At 43.0% G+C, this 25986-nt stretch overlaps 1 protein-coding gene across 3 annotated transcripts in view; it reads left to right on the top strand.

Annotated features, from left to right (window-relative positions):
* Nucleotides 1-25986, top strand: part of NEURL1 (neuralized E3 ubiquitin protein ligase 1) — a 316430-nt gene that overhangs the window by 189107 nt on the left and 101337 nt on the right. The window lies entirely within an intron of this gene.

Below are 25986 nucleotides of genomic sequence, written 5' to 3'. Positions count from 1 at the left end.
TAGTTCTCTTAAAAATCTTGTTTGAGAGCTGATCATATTTAAAGCAGAAGCCTTGGGTAGGGTGAGTGTTTATCTTATCTAATTCCATATGTCGTCTTGTTTTATTGCTTTGAATGAGAGACAAATATTTGTCTATATAATGTTGACTTCTGTGCTGACAGATAGCATGGACAAAAAGAAAGTATGTGTATATACCGTGACAACCTTGACCAGGAAAAATGGCAAATAAGCATCAATGTAGGTTTTAATTTGGATTTTGAAACCCTGATACCTTCTCAAATGTACATCTTTATCATTGGGGTTTTCTTTTAATCACAGATTGTGTGTTTCTGGCCTATTTTATTTTAAAATTTTAAATTTGATATGGTTTAAAACAAAGATGCTGGCTTGAACTGACTGAGCTTAGATAACTAAGCTAAATCCATTAAGTACAGTATGCTGTATGTGTTTGCAGGATAATGTAATGCTGCGAGTGGGGGGGGGGGGAATTAGATAATATTGAATAGGACAGTTTTCTGAAGCAAACTTTAGGACTGTTAATATGATATACTGAGTGTGTGTGTATGTGTGTGTGTGTGTGTGTGTGTGATACACACCAGAATCGGCTTGTGAGAAATACTGTACTCAATTAATATTGAGCTTGCTCATTGCTTTGAAATGTTTTCGTTAATTTCGGGACATTGGACTGAGTCTGGAGTCTACCTGAATGAATATTTGGGTATGCACGATATTACAATAATAAATATGAATGTAAAATGTTCTATAAAGACATATTTACAAACACAGATACATTATTCTCATACATACACAAAATGTAAATATTTCTTAGTTTGAGTTGAGATGTATTATGAATACATTCATTATACATATTTGTCTGCTCCAATCCTGATTTTTCTTATTTTCTCACCATTGTCAAACAGCAATATAATTAACAAGTAAATATATTCAACAAATGTGTATTGATTCCTTTCTCTCATATATAGCAAGGATGTCTCTATAGATACTAGCATTTCTTCATGAGTTACCTTCTGCATTTTAACCTTTGGTCAGACCATTTTGTGTCTGTCTTTGCTATCCCTACAATGCACATGCTATTTGCAAAATAACATTACTGTTATGTCATCAGAAATAAAAAGAAGGAAGTCCCTGGATAGTTACTTTGTCATCAATGCTGAATTTTTTCCCACTTCATCTTTTTCTTTAAACTATTCTTTTCTAAGTGAACTGGAGAAACCTGGATAGAAACATTATTTGCATAATTGTATCTAGGTGCTGGGTTCCTCTGCTGACTTGCCACAACCATTGCGGTGATCACACAACTTCTGCCTTTCAGTGATACTGCACCAAGTGAACCCAGTGCTTGAAGTTTTATTTTTGTAGGGGGACGAAAACAAAATTAGGAGACGTGGGTAATTAACTTTCTTGATTTTGTCTTTTTAAATAAAGAATAAAAGCCGCAAACTGTATGATAAAAGAGATGCACAACTGAAGCTGAGATCAGAAATTATTTGAAAAGTGATGTCAATAAAGGATTTAAAAAAAAAAAAGCATATCTATAACACACTTTTAAATTGGAAATTTGAGGACAACTGCAGTTGTGGTTTGTCTGCCTGTGGCGACCATACCTCAAGTTCCATATTTCTACTGATTGCCGTTTTTTTTCTTTCAAAAGTCCCTGAAAATGTTTACTTTCTTAAAACGATAATTAAGAACCAATAAGGTAATGCTAGTGAAAGCAGCTGGATTGACAGCCTGGGGGACTGGAATCTTTTGTTTATAAAGAGAACAGGTGCGGCAGAGGCAGAAGCATTGCAACCGCCCACCAAAACTGACACTTGCCAGTATCCCTTGACCCTAAGCTGGAGGACTCAGGTGAAATTTTCAAAAGCAATGTAGCCACAGCAGCACGGGCTAACCTCCTGGGTACAATCCTGCCCGGAAACCCTGGTACATACTCGGGCGGTTAGCCAATGCTGCTGCCTGTGCCACCATGGCTACACTGCTGTTTTTAGCAAGGTCGCTCGGAAATGCCTGCATGTGTTCCAATTGGATGTCCTGATTACAGAGTAGACCTAGCCTACTGGAGCTGGCGGGTGTAATTTCCAGCTGAAGCAGACATACCCGTTCTAGCTCCGATGGAGCTAGCATGCTAAAAATAGAAGTGTAGCTGAGGTAGTGGGAGGGGCAAGCTGCCCTGGGTACATACTTAGGGTCTTGAATGGGATTGTACTCGGGGTTATTAGCTGCTCTTGTCAATGGTGCTGCCTTCTATTTTTAGGCACTAGCTCAATCAGAGCTAGTGTGGGTATGTCTCCTCGAGCTGCAAATCACAGCTTCCAGCTCCAGTGTAGACGCATCCGAAGTCTCATTGGAAGCCAGCTGTAGTGGATTGAGTTGCCTAGAGTCCATTAAATCCTTGGTGCCTCTGCTGAAACTGCCTCCAAGGAGATCGGTTGGAGCTAGCGATGGTGGGGCTAATTTGATGTGATGTGAACACATGTCCCCTGGAAAGCAGGCTGAAACCACAAACTCATTTCACAGGTGCCAGGTAGCAATGAGTAATTCATCTGGGTTGTCACTGACCCTGGCTGGATTTGAATGAGTGACTTAGAGAGGAAAATCTTTTGATATCATCTATGATTTAGGTAGCCTGTTAAGTGGTAAAAACAGGATGATGGTGGGTCATTTGCTATGGAAGGTTTTGGCTGCACTGATGCTGTATGGGAGGGAGTGGGGGGGGGCTTACAATGGAAAGGAAAACCTGTATACACTCTGTCACTGTAACTAGCATAGCATCCTCCATTCAATAATCTCAAGTCCCTTTACAAACAATGAATTAAGCCTCATCATATCCCTGAGTGGATGAATATTGTCATTATCCCATTCTGCAGACAGACACTGAGGAATGGAGAGGTAAAGTGACTTGCCCAAGGGCAGTCAGTTTGTGTCGGAGCTAGGAGTAGAACCCAGCAGCCTTGCCTCCCGGCTCTGTACTGCAATCACAAGACCGCCTCTCCTCCCTGTTAATATTATCTGTAAATATTATGTGTGCTTAAATTATTCTAAAAGCTATAGGTAAGCTTATGTTTGGAGTCCTTTGTGGTGGTGGGAGTGGTGATTTTATTTGAAATGACCATTGTATGCAGTTCTAGTGCACTCCTGTTTCCACTGACTTCAGCGAGAGTGTGGAAGGACAGCAGTGCTTGCAGATTGTCCTAGTAGTGGGGTTGATGGGTTCTCAGTGGAGTCCTGTGTCATCTCTCAGTGGAGTCCGGTCCCACCACAGGGGCTTAGAGGTAAGGAGCTTTAAACACGAGAGGATGGAGTTGAATTGGGTTGAGCTTCCAGTAACAGATCCCAGAATGAAAACCTTCCCAACATGCAAATAATGTAACGAATTTATTGCATGAATGACGAATCCCTTGATTTTTAAAAGAAAATGTCTAGTAACTGTGTGTGTACACCAAAGGCAAGGTTTATCACTGTCTTGCCCCATGTAGATAAATGTCATGCAGTATCCGGGCATCATTATGTAGTCTCTGTCCATGTGCCACTGTGCATTATATGTATTATAATTTATCCTATTCTGTTTCTCTCTCTCCCTCCCCCAAACCCATATCAATATTTAGTGCAATTTTGGATCCTATATATAATCCAAAGGGTAAAAGTTACAAACAGTAAGTTCAAGAGGAGCATAGCTGGGGCCATAAACTTTTGAAAAAGATGATATCCATAAATGTTTTTGTTTAAAGGATCCTTTTAAAAAGAAAATGTTAGCCCCCACGGAGATTTGCCTTGTTTATCGGAGACTGCAATGTCCCTATTTTGATGAAGTGAGCATTTGTGTGCATAAAATATAGACATACAAAATTGCACTAAATATTTATATCAAACAGTACTTGCCATTTAATCCTAAATGAAACATAGCTACAATATCTACATATATAGTATTAAGCGTATCCCTGCAATACGTTGGGGGTTGGACTCGCTCTTGCCTGCTGTATTCCTTCGTAATGCTCTTTTCTGGAAAGAAGTAAAAATGGTTGTTTCATATTATTGATCATTCAGGACGCTACTGTAGCTCGTTTGCTGAAGACCTAATTCAGTAGGGCCAAATCCCTGGGGTTTTACCTGAGAGAGACTGCAGGATTGGGGCCCATTAGTTTTGATTTCGCTCTGCTTTTCTTTCTCCGTATAAAGATAACTAAAAAGGCTTCCTTAGCAAGGGAAGCTGCTGTCCTGAGAGAGACAGTCACTTTTTGTATACATGTAGAGATTTCAGACTGACATGTACAGATCTCTTCAGGGGGCTTTCTGTTACCCAGGATATACACCGTGGATTAATTCAGATGCATGGGGTTGTGTGTGTGTGTGTGTGTGTGTGTGTGTGTACATGTTTTGCTTAGCTAACCTCACCCAATATAAATGATGATCACCAATAATGCTCTCATTCCAGGGGTTTAATTTTATTTGTAATTACCCATATGTCACCAGCATTTCACATAATCGTGTTACAGAATAATTCTTACCAGCAGCAAAGAAAAAAAGTATAAAGTGTGCCATTTCCCAAGGGTATTTCTTCACTAGCAACTAACATGGCTATGTAGTCGCGGCACCAGCCGGCGCTATAAAAACCCCACCTCCACAAGAGGAGTAGCGCCCAGCGCTGGTGCACTGTCTACACTGGTACTTTACAGCGCTGAAACTTGCAGCGCTCGGGGGGGGGGTTTCACACCCATGAATGAGTGAGTAAGTTGCAGCGCTGTAAAGTGTCAGCGTAGACAAGCCCCAAGATGTAATCAGTATCATTGTAATTGGGGTGGTGATGGTGGTGGGGAATGGCTACTGAGAACAGAGAGCCACACGATTTGAGTGTTGGCTGGGAAAGCAGCAATGTTCAAAAGATATATTGGTGAGTATTGTTTAGATTGTAAATTCCTTTCAGGAGAAAGTGCTGTGTACCTCCCCAATGTAAATAGTGTCTATTTGTGTGGATGTGGGTGTGCATGTCCCAAATTTTTCTCTCCCATGGACGTGGTAAGGCCCCAAGTGCAGTGGAACCATAGTGGGAGGAAGGTCCCAGAGGTTGCATAGGGACACCCCCTGCACCAGTGTTCCATGGTCACTACACGTCAATGTGGAGAGGTCTTTGCAGCGTAATGAATGGATACCTGGCAAAGTGGACCTGCTTAGCAAAGCCTCTGGGGCTATGTTTACACTTGGTGGTGGTGGCGGGGCGGGGGGGTCGACCTAAGATAAGCTGAAGTCGGCGTATCTTAGGTCAATTTACCTGGCCATGAGGACGGCGGCGAGTCGACCGCTGCCGCTCCCCCGTTGACTCCGCTTCCGCCTCTCGCCGCGGTGGAGTTCCGGAGTCGACGGCAGAGCGATCGGGGACTGATTTGATCGTGTCTCTTCTGCCCTGCTCCTTTGTGTGATCATTTATACCTGTGCAAAATGGGTGCAAAACACAGGCATTCTGACGTGGTCCCATTTCATATCCACTTAAAACAAGTGTAAATGCCTATGCAAGAAGCAAGGCAGTGGATACTCGGCTGTTCCATGTAGGGGATGGGACACCAGCCACTGCTAAAGCAGCTGTGTTGATGTGGTGTCTTTCAGCAACTAACGAGGGGACGGGTGCTATTTCCCTAACTCTAAAATGGCTCCCCTATGCAACCTTACTTACTCTAGCTTTGCAGAATGGCCCTTTACTTTTAGCACTCTCACAGCTATTGATCAAATAGTAGATGTTGTATCTATACGTAGTAACTAATTCTGCTCTCACACTGGTGTGAATTGGGATTAACTCCAGGGAGGTCAGTGGGGTTACATGAACGTGAGAGCAGAAATCAGGCCCATCAGCTTTGTTTCCCCATACTGTATACTGACCGTATATAACACGAAAGCTTGATAACCTTTCCTAACACTGGTTGACTGAATTTCCCCCGGTAATTATTATCAGCTGTTTATCCCAAGTCCACAGCTGATCAGACACAGTGTATCCACCTTCAGGTATAATGCTTTCCTACTACTTATAACTAATTTAACTTGCAAACACACTAAAAGAAAAAGAGAATAACCGCACTGTAAAATGCTGTCTCATTAGAATGAAGCATGAAGCCTTGACAACACTGGAGCCTGTCAGCAAGGTCTCTCTGCAGATAAAAGTTATGTTAGTTAATTTTTTTTATGGACTCTAAATCCTCACCAAGCTTATGGGACAACTGATCTGGCTTCCAGACTTGGAGTGATTGACAGCAAGATCAGCCTTGCAAAGGTGGCTAGTTTATTTTCCATGTTCTATAGGCCTTGCTCACTGAGAAACAATGCAAGGGGAGGCTGTTGCCAAACTCTCCCTGCATTCAGTAAGACCCTTGCATAGGTCTAAAAGTTGTATCTTTTTTAAAAAATTTAATCCAGATCAGGGCTGGACTAATTGGTGCAGAAGACCCTTGGCAGAGTGTCAATGCCATGTTAACATTTACTAAAAATGGAGCTACCAGAGATTACTTCAGTTCATGCCAGAAACCTTTGACTTGTCACATTCAGGTATCCCGGGGTGGTGGTGGTAGAGTTCCAGTGACTGCTGGGAAATCCCATGGCATAAAGTGCTCAGTGCCTCTAGCTATAGGGGTTTCATGGACATTCAAATTTACTTTTGAAAATTACACCCATTTTGGGGAGCAAGTTATTTCTATAACATTGCCAGGCACTATAGAGGAAGTCTCTTCATACCGAAATGGAAAGAGAAGAATGTGCCATATTCCAGTTCTGTTCTTTACTTTCCGATGAGCATTCTTTTTCTTGAGGTTTTCTGTGCCCACCTGATTATCATCAGCCTACAAGGTATCTGAAGAGTTCCTCTTGTGGTGAAACCTACAGGCCCTTCCTCCAGGGTTGTCCAGCCTATCCTCCCATAGCAGTTTTGTTGCTAGCATTCTCTATATGTGGTTGGAGATTAGTGGTACTGCCTCTGATAATAGAATAGGTTAGATAAATGTCTATCAGGGATGGTCTAGATGGTATTTGGTCCTGCCATGCGGGCAGGGGACTGGACTCGATGACCTCTTGAGGTCCCTTCCAGTCCTAGAATCTATGAATCTATGAATCTTTCTCCTTCATTATTTTCTCTCTTACTGTCCTCACATAATACTGTTAAGTGGTAACTGTAGTACTTCTTTGGGGCATAGCTAGCATCTCAAGTGACCAAGTCTCTCCTCTGAATACTGTATGCAGTAACCTGATGTTTAGAGGCATGGAAAGACTACCATATGGCAGAGACATTGAAGAGGATAGCACTCTTGACATAGAGACAAATGAGAGGATGTGATATAAGTATATAAAATAACGAATGGTCTAGACATATAAAATAGTGAATAGTACATTCTCTAGACCATTCGTTATTTTATATACCTATATCACATGCTCTCTTTAAGTAGTCCTAGCCTTCTCCATACGGAGGAGAGATGGAAGTCTTTTCATACCGCTAACATTTCGCACCTGTCGCTTAACATACAAGGAGTTCAGAATGACAGATGATATATTTAACCATCATTCATTAAATGATTAAAACTGTTTGTGCACTGTCAGGAGAGCGTCTAGATTCTCTAAGACATTCTAGGCAATCATCCACATTCTTAATCACAGCATAGTACTCCCTGAGACAAACGAATCACCTTGTTGAGAGTTTTTTTTCCCTCTTACTTAATTGGCCTCTCAGAGTTGGTAAGACAACTCCTACTTTTTCATGCTCTCTGTATGTGTATATATATCCTCAATATATGTTCCATTCTATGCATCCGAAGAAGTGGGCTGTAGTCCACGAAAGCTTATGCTCAAATAAATTTGTTAGTCTCTAAGGTACCACAAGTACTCCTGTTCTTCTTGTTGAGAATGTGTTGCACAAAGTCAAATTTACTAAACAAATTTTATTGCAGTGCTAATCTCTGGCAGGAACTGAGGGGAAAAGATCTCTGCTGGTGTGCTGCCTAATTTAGAGTGTTTGGTTTCCTTTTAATTGTGTGTTGTTACAGGGTGTCCAGATATGCTGAGAGGTGGAATTGGGAGAAATCTAAAAATAGATAATTAACTAGATTAGGCAAAAAGGAAAGGTGTGATTCCTGAAAGGTGAAGGCAAAGTAGAGAATTGACCTCAGCTTGCTGGCCCAGAGAACCATCTTAGATTATTGGTTGCACGGCAGCATGTAGAGCCACAGAGAAAGACCTTTTGTCTCTTAGAGCATTCCTCTCCTATGTAGTGTAAGTGCACAGGGTGCCTGCCAGACACAAGTCTCATTATCCAAATGCCTGTGATCAAAGCAGATGCCAGCAGAGGCTAGAATCCTGTGTGAACGTGCTTCATGGTAAGGCAGATTGGCTTTAGTGCTGTTGTCTATTTGTCATTCATCTCCTATCCTCCTCCAATCAACATCGGTTTCCTTTTTTAAAGCACGTTCATCTGCATGAAGCTGACCTAGGACGAGCCAGAGCCTTCTGGTGCTAGAGCCTTCTCCTCCGCAGCTCTTCCTGTCTTGGGCAGGCTTACTCCGTGTTTCTGCCTCACTGACTCTTCCTCCCTTGACCCTGTGCCTCTTAAAGGGATGCTATCCTCGGTCAATTATAGGAATCTTAGAGATCGAGGAGCAAGAATTCTCTATTTATATTTGTTAGTTTACCTTGTGCATTTGACAGCCCAATGAAATGGACAGGGTCAGAGAGAAGCATCGAAAATGATGAGAGGCACAGAAAACTTCCCCCAAGGACTGGGAATGTCTAAATAAGAGAGGAAATGTGAGAGAAGGATAGAAAATATTGACTGGCATAGAGGAAGTAAATCAGGTGCTCTTATCTGCCTTTTCTCATCATCCAAGAACAGGGCTTGTCCTGACAGGCTGGGCCAGCAGGGTTCTTATGGCACTCTGGGCTCTGGCCACAAGTTAAAACTGCGTCTCCAGGTGGAAGTTCCAGGGCAGGGCACTGCAAACACAGTCCTCCCTCTACTGAAGCCAAGTCCTTTCTAGGGTGCAGGGCACACCATTTCCCCCACCCTTCCACCAGTGGGGGGAAATGGACACCGAGGTGATTTGGAAAACATTTTTAGGCCAAGTTACACTGGTGTAACTACGGCCCATTTTACACAAGACGTTCTTGGTACTAACATATTGTTGTTACGTGAGGATCGGTGGAGGCTGAGTTTCGGGAGATGGGATGTGACCCAAGCCTGGAAATTCTATTCTGTAGGGCACTCTGCTAAGGGCTATCGCTTGTGCTTTGGCGGGATGTCCCTTTTCTGAACTTGATGATCAGCCCCCCCAGTGCCCAAGAATTTGCTCTGGGTAGGTCTGGTGGGGTATGGGGTGGAGGGGTGGGCGGCGTTTATTGTGAACAGGTCCACAGCCTGTGGAACCAGTGATTTTGTGCTTCTATCATGGCTGTGCTCTGGGACATTCCAATACCAGAGCGATGAGTGCTGTTCAGATGAATCAGTGGATGGACTGATGTGTCGCTACCTGTTTCTGAAGGGGCACCGTAGGGAGTGGAATATCTGCCCTTGTGCAACACTTCAGCCTGATATTATTGTGACTCAAAGGGTACAGAACCCTCAGCAGAGGTATTGACCCAGCAGAGCCAACAGTGCAGGAGCAGCATAAGCACATCTGCAAAGATAGTTCCTAAAAATGCGGCTCCTTGTTTCACTGTGGATGAAGCCCTTGGTCTGTCTGCCACAACTGCTGACCATGCTCAAGAATCCATTCAGAATAGATGCTTTTTGGCATTAGTTTTGGTAACATAAATTGGTTTTGGATTATTTGGTGCTAGTCTGCACTCTCGGGGAAATGATAGAGGATGTCATTCCTTTCCTTTCCTTTCATCGTTAGCTCTTCAAAACTCATCAGAAGCAGCACGGTCTGCAGACTAGGTGCTGCCCTGGGAGTCAGGCGACCTGGCATTCACTCGCGTGATCCTGGGCAAATTGCTTAACTTCTCTGTGCCTTGGGTTCCCCATGTCAAAAATGGGGATAATGATGCTTACTCTCTTTTGTAAAGCACCTTCACATTTCAGATGAGAGGCACCATATAGGTGAAAAGTATTCTCACTTAGTACTGTGGTCAGTGAGGGCTGAACCCATCACTAGATATTAGACCCATAGTACTAGTACGTGCTCAGGTTGTCATGAGTTTTAGTATGCTGGCATTTATGGATTGTTTTAAGGTTTTATCACATCTGGAAGAACTGAATGTGAGAGAAGCATAGAGTAGGGAAGAGATATGGAGGAGGGGGGTTGGGTGGCAGAGTGAGCTTGCTTTAAGAGATGAAGCTCTGAAATGATCCATGACGTTCCCAGAATCTAGAAGGACATTTTTTCCCAGGTGTAATTTCCCTGACTTCTGTGGAATTATATCAGGGATATATTTGACCCTTGAGCTTTTCCAGACACTTGTCTGTGGAAGTGTTTTCCTCTCCATCTTATCTGAGTGCCTTACAAGTTGTTAACATCTCTCTCTCTCTCTCATAAGTAGGAGTAAATTGTTTGTTTAGATGTCAGGATTTTTTGTATTGTTCAGCCTTAGTCTACTTAATTTTATAGGGAACATTTTCCATATTCTGAATATACCTTTATTGTATTAAAAAAGATCTTGTGCCCCATTAAGAAATATGAAATATAAAACAGCTCCTGTTTCAGCTTGATTGCTCTTGGACTGCTCCTCAAGCAGCAAACTAACAAAGCTCTTTTACTAAATGTAAAAATGCCATACCTTTCTAGGAGCAGAACCCCCTCCTTCCCTCCCAAACTATTTAAAGTACTTGACAGTATCCCTTTAAAATGCAAGCAGTTAATATACTGTGGCTCCCCAGACTTTAGACATGACCCTGGAGTAAATACATAATGTCCTGTGGCTTGATGAAAGTTCTGAAAAAATTAACAAGACAGACTGACTGCAAAGCTCTTTTGCTCAACGGCAACTTTTCTAGGGTTTTTGCATTTTTCCTTAGTAACGTGTCCAAATGTTGGCTTTGCTGCACAGGTATCAGTGATGCAGCCTGTGGAGTGAAATAAACACTGTACGGCAATTCTTGTTGACCATAACAAAACTTTAAATAAAATGTGCATGAGGAAGAAGACAACTTAGAGTTTTGGCTTTTTTTTTTTTTTGAAACCCCAAACTTCTTCTATGAGCTACCTGTCTTCAGTAGGAAGTGAATACAATGATAAGAATAACAAATAATACCTTACTCTTCTCTACTACTTTCTATCTGAAGTCACACAGATTGATGATCAAACCCAAAGATTGTTTACAACTGGTATTTTCAAAGGCTTCTTACAAAATGAATTAGATTTGGAAAAGTCACAAGAAGAAACAAAATTAGTCTCCATCAAAGAGAGCCCAGTGTTTCCCCTCAGTAACATCCTGTAGCAACTGAGAACAAAATGGCTTCTGTCTCTGCACACAAACTCCAGTGGAAGCTGTAGGTGCTCAGCATCTCTGACGATCAGGCCTTTTTTGTTTAGCTGCCTAAATATGTAGGTAGATGCCTGTCTTTAAGTTAGGAGGCGTGCAGATTTTTGACCATAATGTCTAACCTTCAGCGGGTCTTTTGGTGAATGTAAAGTTTTTCATTTGGAAGGAAATGAACAAGAACGAAAGAGTCAAGTCCACCATGCACAGTGTCCAATCTTACGAAACTTAACTTTTTAAAGGGAAATAAAAGACATAAATCATGAGCCAAATTCTTCCTTCAGGTACTAGGGATATAAAATGGCCAGCAGGCCCGCACCAGCCGGCCGGCCAATCCCAGCGGCTCAGGCTGGCTGGAGCGGCCCCATCCCCCGCCGCACCGGTGGGTGGGGTCAGCCCCAGCCACTTCCTCGGTTAATCATTTAAACTAAATATTTTAAATCATTTAAATGGTTAACTTTTAAAATGGTATTTACATCCCTATCAGGTACATGCATGCAACTGCCACTAAACTCCATGGAAGCTACTCATCTGAGAGTGGACTTCGGACCCTTTACATTTAGTAAAAACACCGTACTTCTGTTACTGACAAGACTTTACAGTATTGAAATGTGACAGCATTTTAAAATCTAATTCTACTTGCAAATCCACCACTGATATTGTTCCCTTGTATGTCATTCAGCATGGAAAGGGAAACTAATTGGAGCACTTGTTACCCTAAACTAGCTCAGAGCTGCTGTTTGATTTCACAACTCTGGAGGGGAACATTACAAGCATGTAATCAGTGCTGTTTTTATTTTCCCTTCATGATGTTGACTCAGCTTGTTAGTGTACCATATTAAACCTGGCAACAAGGAAAGGAAACCCTGTGTTGAATTAGCAACCTAGTCTGTTTTCCATTTAACTGAAGTAGAGAAACCCACATTATTAAAACTTTATTGAAATATTGCATCATATTGCTTTGGAATTGCCTGGGATATGTCACCAACTGGGAACCCATTGAGAATAATCTTGATTTTCTGGGATGCCAACCTGAACAGCAGAAATTAATTGACAACAGTCAAGATTTTGTCTTAACTTTTTATGGACAAAATGTCAAACACAAGGAAGGCCTTTAAAATCAGAGGACGCATTGATGAAGCCCTGTATAGGACCGAGTTCTGCTCTAAGTTATGCCCGAGCAACCTAGCTGACTTCACTGGGGGTTGCACAGTACAACGGAGATGAGAATTTGGTTCACAGTGTGGAAAAATAGAGATGCAGAATAATTATGCATTCATACAACTTATTTGGTGTCAAACGTGCCTGTTTTTTTACTGCACCCACCATAATTACAGCTCATGGCTTGCATCCTGCATTGAGATCTGTTGATGAACACAGGGGTCTAAGCAGTGAAATGCTACATGGGCATGAGGGTTCATGTCAGCAGATCCTAATTCAGCAGCTGTGCTACAACATGGTGGATGCAGTAAAAATTTGGCGTTTAAGGGATACCACCACATGGGTGCAGTGCTCCATACCACTGGATCCCACTGTAGGTCTCGGGTTATAAAAACAAGCGCATGAGACCAAATCCTGGAGTCTTTCTTCTGGTTGTAGTCAGACAGAACTTCCCTTGACTACCGTGTGATTTTGCCTGAATAAGGATTGCAGGATTTTCCAGTTTGTAATGTTACAAAGAGAAGGGAAATTTCCTAATGGCTGACATCCCAATTCAGCAGCTCCCCACAATCCTGCAATGCTGTAAGATCATCGCCTCCCATCGGGCAAAAAATAAAAAATCAAGCCTCCTCCTCCCCCACTCGCCACCTTCTCAACCCGGCGATTTCAGTCATGCTTCTTTCCACGTGCTTCTGCTCCAAACATAGCTGCATTTATGGCAGAGCTCTGAACCTTGTGACACTTTTCATTTCTTCCTCTTCCCCCACCCTCCATGCCCCCAGTATGTTAAATAGGCTCTTTTGCATGAGCTTAACTAGCTGTTTTTGTTCCTATTCCTGGGTATGTCTAACAGTCAGGGTACCTATTCCTTCAGTGTGTCCCTGCTAGTCCAGCGAATCAGAAATCTCATCTTTCTCTTCTTTGTGCTTTTGTTCATAACTCATCTTCTCTGCGAGTAAGCCCATTGACGTGAATGGTACTGCTCATGTGTGTATGGAACACTCCTCTTGCGGGTACGGGTTTGGCAGAATCAGATTTTGGCTATGAGATGAATAAAGCATTGGTCACGAAGCATAGAAACATTAGGATCCATTCTCCGATAAATACACATGGGCAATTTACAATGACGTTAATAGAAGTATCAATCTACAGGTTTGTGGAACTTAGTGAGTGGATGATGACTAAAACGAATAGTTTTCTATCTAGATATCCCTCCAGAAAACGGTTTGTTTGGAGGGTAGCCGCCTCCAGAATGAGAATGTTTTGGTGCCATTTTGTTCTCTGTCATCGGGCTTAAGAAACAGGTTTACTTTTTCATGACCTATAGTAGCAAATTTATTTATGATTGACTGGTGTCCTGTGTGAGGTAGTCAGTGAGAGAATTGCCAGTTCTCATGGTTTTAGTTGTATTTTTCTTATGCAAATCAGAGAACTAGTGGTAGTTTCATAAGATGTCATGATACTCAAATGAACTAGATATATATGTATGCGCACACCTGTGCATGCAGATATACACACCGCTTCCCTCTACTGGATGGTGTCAGAACTACTGTATGTGTCATAAGCACTATACTGCTAACAGATTTTTAAAAAGAGACACTGAAACTGAGGGGGGAAAATTCCTTTGTTTTGTGAACATTGCTTCCACCCACTCCCGAAAGGTAAATTTTGGATTTACTAAGCTGATGGAATCCTTTTAAAATAAATGTGTCGTTTCCAGTCATGTGGTTGCTATTTGTTTTCAGGCAATACGATTACAATGCCCTTGATCACTTGTTTAAAGCCCTGGTGCAGCAGATGCCAGAGAAAACAAGTTCCTGAGTAGACTACTCCAGCAGCTATTTATAGTAAAACATTAAATATCTCCACCAGGCTGGTGTGGGAGTCATTTATGCAGCAAATTGGAAATAATATTCACACTTCACTCTTTGGCATAACCACTGGGGGAGGCTGTTACTTTGCTGCTCATCTTTCTTCTGTGATTGGTTTGTGCCATTTGGATTTTGTGTTAGACAGTACTAAGGGAACCCCCCCCCCCACACACACACACACTACTTTTAAGCTGCTAACATCCACCGGCTGCTAAAGCTGCTTGTTCACCTAGCCGAAGGGCCATCCAGAGTAGAGTCTATTGATGTAACTATTTTGCTACTTTCTGCAGTGTGGTTTCATATTTTTACTCAGTTGACCATCTTCAGAGGTGATGTGTTGGAGTTGGGGAGTAACTTCTCAGTAATGGGTTTCTAAATTGTGTAATTTAGGTGCTGAGGGGCCTGACGACGGTGGAAGTTACAGCAACTCTGAATTTGGCCCAATGACTGATGGACAAAAAAAGATTTTGCATATTAATTACCTGATTAGGAAACTAATTACTAGGGGGATGGAATTAAATGTGAGGCAAATGCCATTGCTAAGCCAGGTTTTTAACTGAAGGGAGAAATGTCACCCCATTAGCCTGACTTAGACTTGGAAGTTCTTAAATCAGTTGCTTGGAAAATGATTTTATTGTAATGAGCTGTGCTTGCTAATACCCTTCATCACTAGTGAAGGCTGTCTGTGTTAAGGCAGGAGTTTCTTTGGTAGGCCTGTTTCAATGAGTGAGTAGGATGTTGCTGGACTGGAAGGCTTGTGGCCTGATAACGTATTGGCAGCCTTATTTCTGGTTTCTATTTCCACCTCTGCCACTAACCGACCAAATGAAAATTTAGTGGTTAGATCATGGGAGTGGGAGGCAAGGTTTGCAGTTGACACAGGCTGTATCAAAGGTGACCTCTAACCTGGGGCAAATCGCGTAACCTCCCTGATCCTCAATTCACCCCTGCAGAATCTACTGTTGCAGGGGTGTTATAAGGGTTAATTAGCACTTGTAACCAAAAATATAAGCACTTTATAAATTCCATTAAACCAGAGAAATTTAAGTAAACGCTGGAATTGACTGGATAGTAAAAACAGAGATTATTGAGCAAATTCAGACATCAACTTAATTGATCACGTAATAAAGACAAGCAAATTAAGGATTGTAGATCCAAAATAATTGAAAAAAGCCATTGAGGGCACCACACCATGAGAACAACTGAGGAGTTCATGTCTGGAATTTAAAGTGCAAGAGGTCCCACTCAATACAGAAAGTTGAAAACTCTTCACTTTCTGCTCCCTTTTTGTAGATACAGTTTTAAGGGACTTCCTTTGAGGGTTACCTCAGCCCCTTTGGCGTACCAAAGCAACTATCTGGTTTGGGCAGAAATTGTTGTTGATGATCTGCTAGTTTGGGGCAAAAGTGACCAACACCACAATGGGGAGACCTGTGTAACAATCTGAAGCCTGGGAAAGAGGAGAATTTGCTGAATAAATAGTCATGTTGGATATATGCTGAGTGATAGAGGAGTTTAACTGAACATTAGAAGAGTGATGGCAATTATACAAATGGTAAAACACCAAAGGGAGGCCTTTGCAGAGAGTCACAGACACGTTAACAACAAATTCATCTTTAAATTGTCACTTAACTACTCTGCTGAGAATTCTGCTGGGGAACAATACAAGACAGCACTGAGATGTGATAGGCAAGAGAAAGGGAACTATGAAAAAGGTGTTACAGCCACACCATTACTGAAATGTTTTAATACTTACAAAGATTCTAAGATCTCAGTCATTGCAAGCTCACATGACATGGGGGCTTTCCTTCTGTCAGTTTCATCCAGTTTCAAAGCAGTGGCGAAAACCTAACAGAGCTATGCTGAGGTTGAAAAGGATTCTAGCACTTGTATTTGGTTGTGAAGTTTCGTTAATGTTTATGGGCAGAAATCAGATGAGGAGGAAATCGCCCATGAACCAGGGGAGGCCATGTTACAGAAATCTCTGTGCAGAGCACGGCTTAGACTTTGGGAAATAGTCATAACATTGCAAAAGTACTGTTAGTGTTAAATACTGGCCTGACAAGGAGCTGCTTATAGCAGGCTTGTTCTCAAGAGACCCTGTAACTAGCAAAAGCAAGGAGCTGTAGGAAGAAGTGTTTGAAGTAAATTTGACTCAAGTACTGCATTTTTAAACAACACTAGCAAATGCAAAATGATCCAACGCCTCGAGAAAGTAATCTTAGATGAATGATTATCGGGAGGAAAAACAACAAAACAAAAACCAGGAAAATTCCAAGCCTAAAAACTTTCTGGGACTATGCAAATGAAATTGCTGCGTGGGATTCTTTACAAAGGGTGTTGTCATAATACCGCACAGCATGACATCTGAAATAATATGCATAATCCGTGGTGTTAATCTGGATAGGGAGACGTTCTTACACAAAGAACAGAGCCTGAGATGTTCTATTCTGGCCAGGCCTGAATGCTGCCATTGAAGATAAATTTCAGAGTAACAAGTATCTCAGTGTGAAATCTGCAATAAATACAGGACACGCAATGCAAAAGAACCGCTGAAACCATACGAGATTTCTGACAGTTGCTTGAAAATTGGCACCGATGTATTTGAATTCAATGGGAAAGATTGAATCTTAATAGTGGATTTTTATTTATTTATTTTTGTGTGTGGTAAATTGAGCTATCGCACAAGACCACTGGAGCGCAAAAGGCAGCTAAAGGCGGGCAGAAAACAAGATGTTAGGCACTTGGTGCAACAAAATGGCAAATGATGTGGTGAAAATACTAAATTCCTGGTATCTTTTAGTCTGTAAGCTCTGTGGGGCAGGACTGTCTTTGACTATATGATTTGCACAGCACCTAACACGATGAAGCCCAACCTGGTTGAGGCCGTTAGGCACTACTGCAATCTAATTGTTAAATAATAACTACCTTGGGGGAAAGATGCCAAATTCTGCAGGTGCAGAATCTACAGGGCTCTGATTGAGATGAATGGGACAATTCCAACCTTTTCGAGCTATTGTTTCATTCTGGTCGTGATTATCTCTGCACAAGAGCTACAAATACAATCTTAAAAAGAAAGCTGAGAATCTGGAGCACAGTTTTGCAGCAGGGGGTGAACTGAGCGGTAAATTCGGTGTCTGCGGAATTGTGAAGTCGTCGTTACACTGCTGTCCCACAACAGGGGTCAATATCCACTGATACCAATGGCTACGGTTACAGTTTCACTGGTGAAACAGGGAGAAGCGAAACAGGGGCAGGAGTGTAAAAGATAGCCAGGTTAGGGAGGTAGTGTCTGTGGACAGGGGCTTATATCTGCACCAGAGAAAGTGATTTATCTCAGACCAGGACAGCTTTGCCCGCAAAGAAACCAAAACAAACCTTTTAAAGTGAGAGACTGTGGGTCCAATTCAGAGCTGAATCTAGAGGTCTGATTCTGATCTCACGGAGGTGTAAATGGAGATTAAAGGAGGAGGAGCTGAGATCAGAATTGGACCAGAGTCTCAGCTTCTGTAACGTATACCTGCTTTCAGCCCCTTCGGCATGTAAGTCATCCCGTTTTAGACTTTGACTCTCACCGATTTCCCAACGTGTAACTCACGTTCTCTCTGCATTTGGTCCTACATGTTCGTTTTCATGACTGTTCCATGGTCCTGTTTTGTTTTCTCTGTTCCTGCTTCCACCTTCCTTTTCTTCCTGACAAGTACAAAGGGTTTGTCCCTGACAGATCCATACTTATTCTTTCTCCGGTTTTCCATTAAATTTAATATTATGATGTCCAATTTATTGCACTGTATATGGAAATTATGCCCAGGAAAGACTTTCCATTAAATTATATTTAAACTGGAAGAGAACACTGGCACGTTTACAAGTATTCCAGAATTAGTTCCCTAAATACTGACACTAGTTAATCTTTTGGAAGGAAAAAAAACCCCTACTGATTTATATTTAGAAGGAGGGAATGCATATTTTTTAAACACAGCCTATATGAGGCCTCCTGAAGAAAGGAAAACATCTTTTACATTGATTTGTAGTCCATGGAAATACTACGTGGCCATAAAATATTTGCAGTGGGGTTCTGGCTTTTATGCAACTGGCTTTTGAAGCCTGAACTGTGCTTAACCCTGGGGTGGGCGCTGTGCTGAATGCAGCTACCTTTGGGGTGAAGAATGGAAGCTGTTTAACAGTTCACAGGAATGCTACACAACACTTTAGGACAGGAAGTGATAAGAATACTGGGTGCAATTAAAACCACAGGGGAAATAATAGCCTTCTGAATATGAGGTGATGGGCAAAAATTGGCAAAGTGTATGTACTTGGAAAAGTGTCTTTGGAGATGTGCACATACACACGCATGCTGTGAAATGAGACTTGGGGAACGTGTACAGCAGGGCCGTAGCAACAAAGAACGTGGCCCCCTCCGAACGGTGGCCCCCTCCGAACATATGTCTGGGCGGAGCCCCGTACAATGCAGAAACTGGAATGCGGTATTTTTTTGCCACTTTTAGGGGTCCCCTTTCTTGCGGGGCCCCCTCCAGTCGGAGGGTACGGAGGGCGCTCACTACACCTCTGGTGTACAGTGTCTCTGGTGTTATGAGGATATTAGTGATATGTCAACGGCAGAATATTTGGAGGTACATTTAGGATAAACCCTGAAAAGTCTAGACACTTGGCTGAAGTTTCTAACACTAACTGAACCATCAGAGGTTTCTTCTTTTTCTCTTTCCCCTCTTCCACCCCTCACCCCCATGCACCTAAAGAAGTGGATATCCTTCTCTCCTGATCCTCCAACCCATGCACATCCTTCCTTCTCTCTTCCCTGACTCAATTCTTCCATTCCCATGGCTCCCCAGTTTCTTCATGATCTGCCACTGACCCCTCATCTCCCTTTTCCTGACCCTGAACTTAGCTTTTCAATATTCAGCAGGACCCACTCTCCCTTTGTTGATATCCTAGTGAGCTGTTTCAAGTGTGTAACACACTTGGGGTCTCTTCTTGCTTCGATCAGCTGTTCTACCAGTATGTTCTCTCAGACTGCCATAGGACTCATGGGATTTAAAGACAGGAGCTGAGACTTTGTAGATGAATTTCAGGAATGGTCAGAAATCAGTAGTGTGTGAAGGTAAATGAGAGCTGAGGAAACTTGTCTAAACCTTTTCAAACTGAAAAATAAGCTTAGCTTCAAAAAGAAGAACAGGAGTACTTGTGGCACCTTAACTTAGCTTCAGTTCAGCTTGAGATCTAGGGGTTTTTCTATTCTGCATCCCTTTCTCTCAGGAATATTTGTAGCACTTTTCTGCTGTATGAGACTATTGATCTGTCAAATCAGGTATTTTACCTCTGCCAGTACTTGATGCTCAAAAGAAGGCAGAATAACTCACATTATGTACATATGCAGTGTTGTAGCCGTGTTGGTCCCTGGATATTAGAAAGACAAGACAGGTGAGGAAATAGCTTTTACCTCCAATCAAAGATATTATCTCACCCACCTTGTCTCTCTACAATGTATCTAATTTTTTAGTGCTGTACGTGGGGAGAGAAGGAGAAAAAATCCTTTCTGTCCCTATGTTGAGCTACTCTGAAGCCTGAGATGTGATTATCCTTATTGTGCATAACTAGAGATGTTATTAGCCAGAAGATTATCTACACTTTGTAAAATAAACTCCTTGCTTCTCTGGCCTCCGGTGGTAATGAATGCCATAGGCTGCCACATGCTGTCTGCAGTAGTGTCTCCTTTTGTTCTGAATTTACAGGCCACTAATTTCTCACGGAGTGAGACCTTACTCTTCTTTTATGTGACCAATCATTTTCCATGCCTCCTTTCATGATTTGAAGGGTAAAATGCTTTTTAAATAATGAGAAATTGCTCACCTGTTGTATCTTCAACTGGTATAATTCCTTGGAGACCTCCCATCTACTGCACAATTCTGGGTGAGAGTTGCTGTCTTTGTCTAATCCAGTAGGCCTGATTCTGATCAGGACCATCTTTAGGATTTATGGGGCCCTGTGCAGTATTATTAACTGGTGCCCCTGTGCCCAACAGCAGCCCGGGCTCGCATGTGTATTTTAGATAAGGGTGGTCTTTTGAAGGATTTATTTAAAAAACTATATGTCTGATGACCCAAGCATTTAAGGCTAAAGATGAATACTCAGATTGTGCATCTAAAAATCTATGCAGTGTTTTTTTAGAGATGTGGTTTTATAATCTTCAGCAACAGATTATAAAGTGGGGATTATAAGGCAGTGGGGAGGGATAGTTTGGTGGTTTGAGCATTGACCTGCTAAACCCAGGGTTGTGAGTTCAATCCTTGAGGGGGCCACCTAGGGACCTGGGGCAAAATCAGTACTTGGTCCTGCTAATGAAGATAGGGGGCTGGACTCAATGACCTCTCAGGGTCTTTTCCAGTTCTATGAGATAGGTATATCTCCATATATTTAACACACTAATGAAATATTTTTAAAGCAAATTTTAAACTAAGCTCCTGTAGACTGACATGTTCTGAATAAAAATGTTATTAAAGTGAATGTTTAAAATGAAATATACACGAGTTAAGAGGCAAGGTACTGTACATCTGGGGTCAGGCTTGGATTATGGAGGGTTACAGGTATCGTTTGCAAGGATGAAAAGATGCATACATATCGCATAACCTGCATAGACCCAGATTTGGGTGCAAGAGTTTTTAAAGTGTCAGTGGATAAGTGGGCTCGGGTACACCACCCATGGAATGAATAAGGGGTCCAAGTCAGTATCGGTGTAGCGGATAAGTACCTGGGTGGGGTACCCTTGGTCTGTCAGGGAAGGAAGTGGGTTATTTCCCTGGTCAGCGGTCTTGGTTACTCAATGTGGTATTGACGGTGTCCCATGATGTGTTCCGTATAAATGTCTCTGGACCACCTGATGGTGTCAGACACCATGAGCTGTCTCATGAGCCAGGCGTAGCGTCGACCAACTCTGCACGCTCTCAGAACTGGCTCGTTGTGGGTGGTCCCACGATCAGGGCGTGTATCTGGACCTCGTAGCCCTGGGCTCTCAAGGTCTCGGCCAGCGGGGTGTACTTCCACGTCTTCCGTGCTCGGGCCTCGTGGAGGGCCGGTGACCGGTTTTCAAAAGGAACCGTGATGTCTACGATGAAGACCTTCTTCTTTTCTGCGTCCGTCACGACGATGTCGGGTCGCAGTCTGCTGTCTGTCCCGGGGATGGCGGAGTCGAGGGTGATCTCTCCCAGGGACGGCGGGATGGCTTTCACCAGCCGGTTCTGGATGGCGTTGTGGCAGTACCGCCAGGCTCCGGAGTGCTGTTTGCATCCACACAGGACGTGGGGCAGGGTCTCGTTTGCATAGCCGCACTTCCTGTAGCTCTTGTCCCGGTTGCCGTGGCGGACTGCTCCGTTGAGGGGAACACAGTTGAGTCGGGCCCTGTGGACAAACCGCCAGTCGGCGAACTGGTGAAGCTGCCCCCGGGGAGGAAATGGTTGCTGGGGTCCCACTTGCTGGTTACAGTAATGCACAACTGTTTGTGTCAGTAAGTTCAGAAACTGACAGTATATACCTGGGGGTTGGCAAATGCCTGTTAAATGGCTTCATTACCACTTGAATGGCGCTTTAACAGTTTCAGTGTTGTGCTAATAGGGCTGGCAGGCTGGAAGCTTTTTCACTTTTAAGTACTAGATCCCCTCCAGGGGAAGACTCACCAGGTTGCAGCAGCCAGCTGTGGTGGGAGCCTGCAGGAAAGGTCAGATTAGAACAGGGATAGGAAGAGGCGGGCGGGTGGACACTAAGACCCTGTGGTGCCCCAAATTTTCCGGTGCCCTACACAACCTGTATGCTGCGTATGCCTAAGGACAGCCCTGGTTTTACACTGGTTTTACACTACTGTAATTACACTGGTGTAGATCAGGAGTAAATGAAAGCAGAACCAGGTCCTGTATATATTTACTTGGAAATGATACTATCATGGTTGAAGGGCGAACTGCACCTTTTTCCGGTCTCTCTTGAGTGCACCCCCTCAGGTGCCTGGCCTCATGGCTTTATCTCTCCAGCAGTGGAATTTCTCTGTTAGGCCAGGCCCCGACTTGCAGTACCCAATGTATCATCTGTGCTTTCCTGACAGGTCTGACTTGGATGGCCACCTGTGATGGTTCCCTTCAGGAGCCTGTGGCCAGTGGTATACAGTGATCAGAATGCTTCCTTAAAACAAACAAAAAAATCGTTTTAATTCTTTTTCTCCAAGTGCTTTGTTCCTACTGTTCCTATTAAAGAACAGCATCCGGGCATGTCTACCTTACCTAAAGCATGGCTTAGGCATGCCTCGCTTCTTCAGACGCTCCAGTGGACGCTTGGGTAACCTATGCCTGCTTGTTGTGGCACTCTGTCCCCCTCTAGTGGTGGCTAGACCAACCAGAGATTGATGAGCCTGCTACAGCCTTGCCTAAGAGACAGATGTTGTTTAGCCCATGCAGTAGAGGCTCGTGCATTAAGCTCCAAAGGTCCCAGGTTTGATCCCAGCTGGCAACAACCAGGGTCTGTCGGCATTGTACTTGTCAGTCTGGTTTCTTTGACCAGCTCCCCAACAGCTATTTCCACTCCTGAGAGGGCAAATGTCCATTTTAATCCACGCCAAGTCCATATGTTCTAGTCCGTTCCTGGGCTTTCTGGACCAAACCAGTCCAGGAGAGTCAGCAGAGTGTTGAGCCAGGCTCCTCGGAGCCAATGACTCTACCATTGTCCTGTAACAACCCTCAAGTGTTTGCTAAGGGCTAGCTTATCTCGATCACTTTTTTCCTTCCTGCTTGTTTTTTTCCTTCAGCCTGCTGTTACACTAAATCAATATATTGATACAGTAAACATCCTAATAACCAGGTCAACACACCGTATTCATAAATTATTACAGAGCAGCTCCAAGTCCATTACAACTGCAGTTGCTTTTTCCTTTCACCCTGAAAACTTTAAAACACTAAAGCTCAGACTGCAAACACTACGGGTGAAATCCTGGCCCCATTGACGTAAATGACTAAAGTCCCTTTTGACACCAGGTTTCCACCCCTTGTATCTGAGTGGCCATATTATAATAGATCACAGCGATTATGTGAAACTGCTTACCTTAACAAAACCTTTACAAGAGAGTTTTGGTTTAATCAATTCTTACATGTGACTATCACAATCAATACTATGTAGCTGATGTTACAGGTGGAGGCATCTGAATGTGTATTGGGGTAATTTTGTGCATTTCATTTAAAGTGCCACGAAGCGGCTGTTCTGTGGCGTGTTTGAAATGGGGCAGCAGTTCCAGGGTAGTATTTGCAGTGCGACTTGCTATCCTTGTTGGCTCTCTCAATAGAGGACAAAAATGATAATGGAGACTGAATGGCAGCTTCAGATCAGGGTTTAATTTATTGATTGTCTCTCCAGCAAGCCACAATATCTAACCACTGCTGAAAAGAACAATGTTATGTTAACAAAAATCAGTATTATCCCAAGGGGATTGTCTGTTTAATAGGTTTAGAAATAAGCTTGCCCCCACTCAAAAAATAAATGTTAACTGGACTAAGTGAATGAGAAAAGGAGGCCAGTTGAGCCTATAGGGTTTATTACACTAAGATCTCACCAGTGAAAGGTTTTAAAAGTACCTTTAATATTCTTAAAAAGAACAGGAGTACTTGTGGCATCTTAGAGACTAACACATTTATCTGAGCATAAGTTCCATTCTGTGCATCTGAAGAAGTGGGCTGTAGCCCACGAAAGCTTATGCTCAAATAAATTTGTTAGTCTCTAAGGTGCCACAAGTACTCCTGTTCTTTTTGCGGATACAGACTAACATGTCTACCACTGTGAAACCTTTAATATTCTTCTTTGTCCCCACTTTCCCCCAGTCTGGGCATGGGCTGAACTCCTTTCATAATACTGTGCCATTTTAATGACTAAATTGCTGTGAATGACTGCAAGAGACACTGAATAAACACTAAATAAAGAATAGGAATTAGATACTTAATAATCAAACAGTGTAGCTGTTGAAATGCCAAGTTAAAACATTAGTTTCACATTTATAAAGGGAAGGGTTTTTTCTTTTAAGCGGCTGGATTTGCCTTTTGTTCTATACAGCAAACAGCTGTCTGTTGAAAGGTACCATCCCTTAGCTAACAAGGGAAGTCTTTAATCTCTTTGTTTAGCTAAAGCTTTCAGATATTTTTCAGGCTGCAGGTGGAGAGCGAGAAGGGGCTGCCAGTCTATCTGGTTAACATGTCCTTTTGCAAGAACATGGCCACTCTTTTGGGTGTACTTATCTTGCCTAGCATAGTACGATAGATGCTACTTGAGATCATGAAGCTTCGTTAGTAGATTGGTCTCCTTTAGACAAGCAGAGGACAGCAGGATTTGGACTCGCATCCCCTCTTGAGTCACTGATGGGCACATATGTTACTGGGGAGGGTAACTTTTGAGATGAGTCTTTAAACCACAGTCCCAGTATTGGCCTACTCATAGTATGCTCCAACAACTATACTGAAAAATAGTAGGGGTGGGCTTTTGAAGTCTGATCAACTATCTCATTTGCCAGCATTGTGTATTCATTGGTGCCGCAGAGCGTGATGTGGCAGACCATGCAATAGCTATTACTTTGGGCTGCAGTCACTATTATTTGTATTACGGGAACATCTAGAGGGGCCAGTTGAGATCAGATTCTCATTACGCCAGGCACTGTACAGCCACATAATAAAAGACAGTCCCTGGCCCAAAGAGCGTACAACAAACAAGAGGTCGGAAGAGAAACAGAGAGATGAAATGACTCGCCAAAATACACTCCTGGGGGGATTCTGCGCCGATGAGGGGATGCAGAAGTCATATGGCCCACATTTTTTTGTGCTCCCCCTCCCCCGTGGAGAAAAATGCAAAAAAAAAATCTACCGGGGGGGACATACCTCTTCCCCGGCAGCTCAGTCTGTTCCAGCGTACCTGGAGCAGCCTCATAGATGGGGGTGGGAGGCTGGGCGTCCGTACGTGCCATCACACAGCATGTCAATGGCACAGCTGGAATATTCCACAGGCCTCCTTAATGCAAGTCCAGTACTATATCCACTAGGCCATACTGCCTCCTCGGCTCAGGTGTATAATTTGTTCTTCTACCATGTTGCCAAGTTGCACATAAAAAAAAAAAGAGAGAAATCACATGCCACTGAGGAGATCCAGTGAAGGTAACTAGATGGAGAAGTACATTTAAAAGAAGTAGAGAAGAAGATTGCTCAAATGTCCTAAACGCTTGTGTTCATCAGACAGCAGACATCTTACCAAATGAAGGATTATTGAAGAAAATATAATGCTGTGTGAAAGAATCTGCTCTACCATAAAATAACTAGGGTTCCATTACTGCCTCCAGAGCATGGAAATTCCACCTGCCCTGCAGGAAGAGAGCCTCTTTTATAGAGGAACTCAGTAATATTCAGTGGACTTCACCCTGCAGGGCAGAACATGCCTCTGGGGGTTGGGGGCGGGAAGAAGTGGG

Source organism: Malaclemys terrapin, chromosome 7 (assembly GCF_027887155.1).
Source record: "Malaclemys terrapin pileata isolate rMalTer1 chromosome 7, rMalTer1.hap1, whole genome shotgun sequence".
Taxonomy (NCBI): domain Eukaryota; kingdom Metazoa; phylum Chordata; order Testudines; family Emydidae; genus Malaclemys; species Malaclemys terrapin.
The sequence above is the reverse complement of the archived record's forward strand: the minus strand, read 5'-3'. Positions and strand labels throughout refer to the sequence as shown.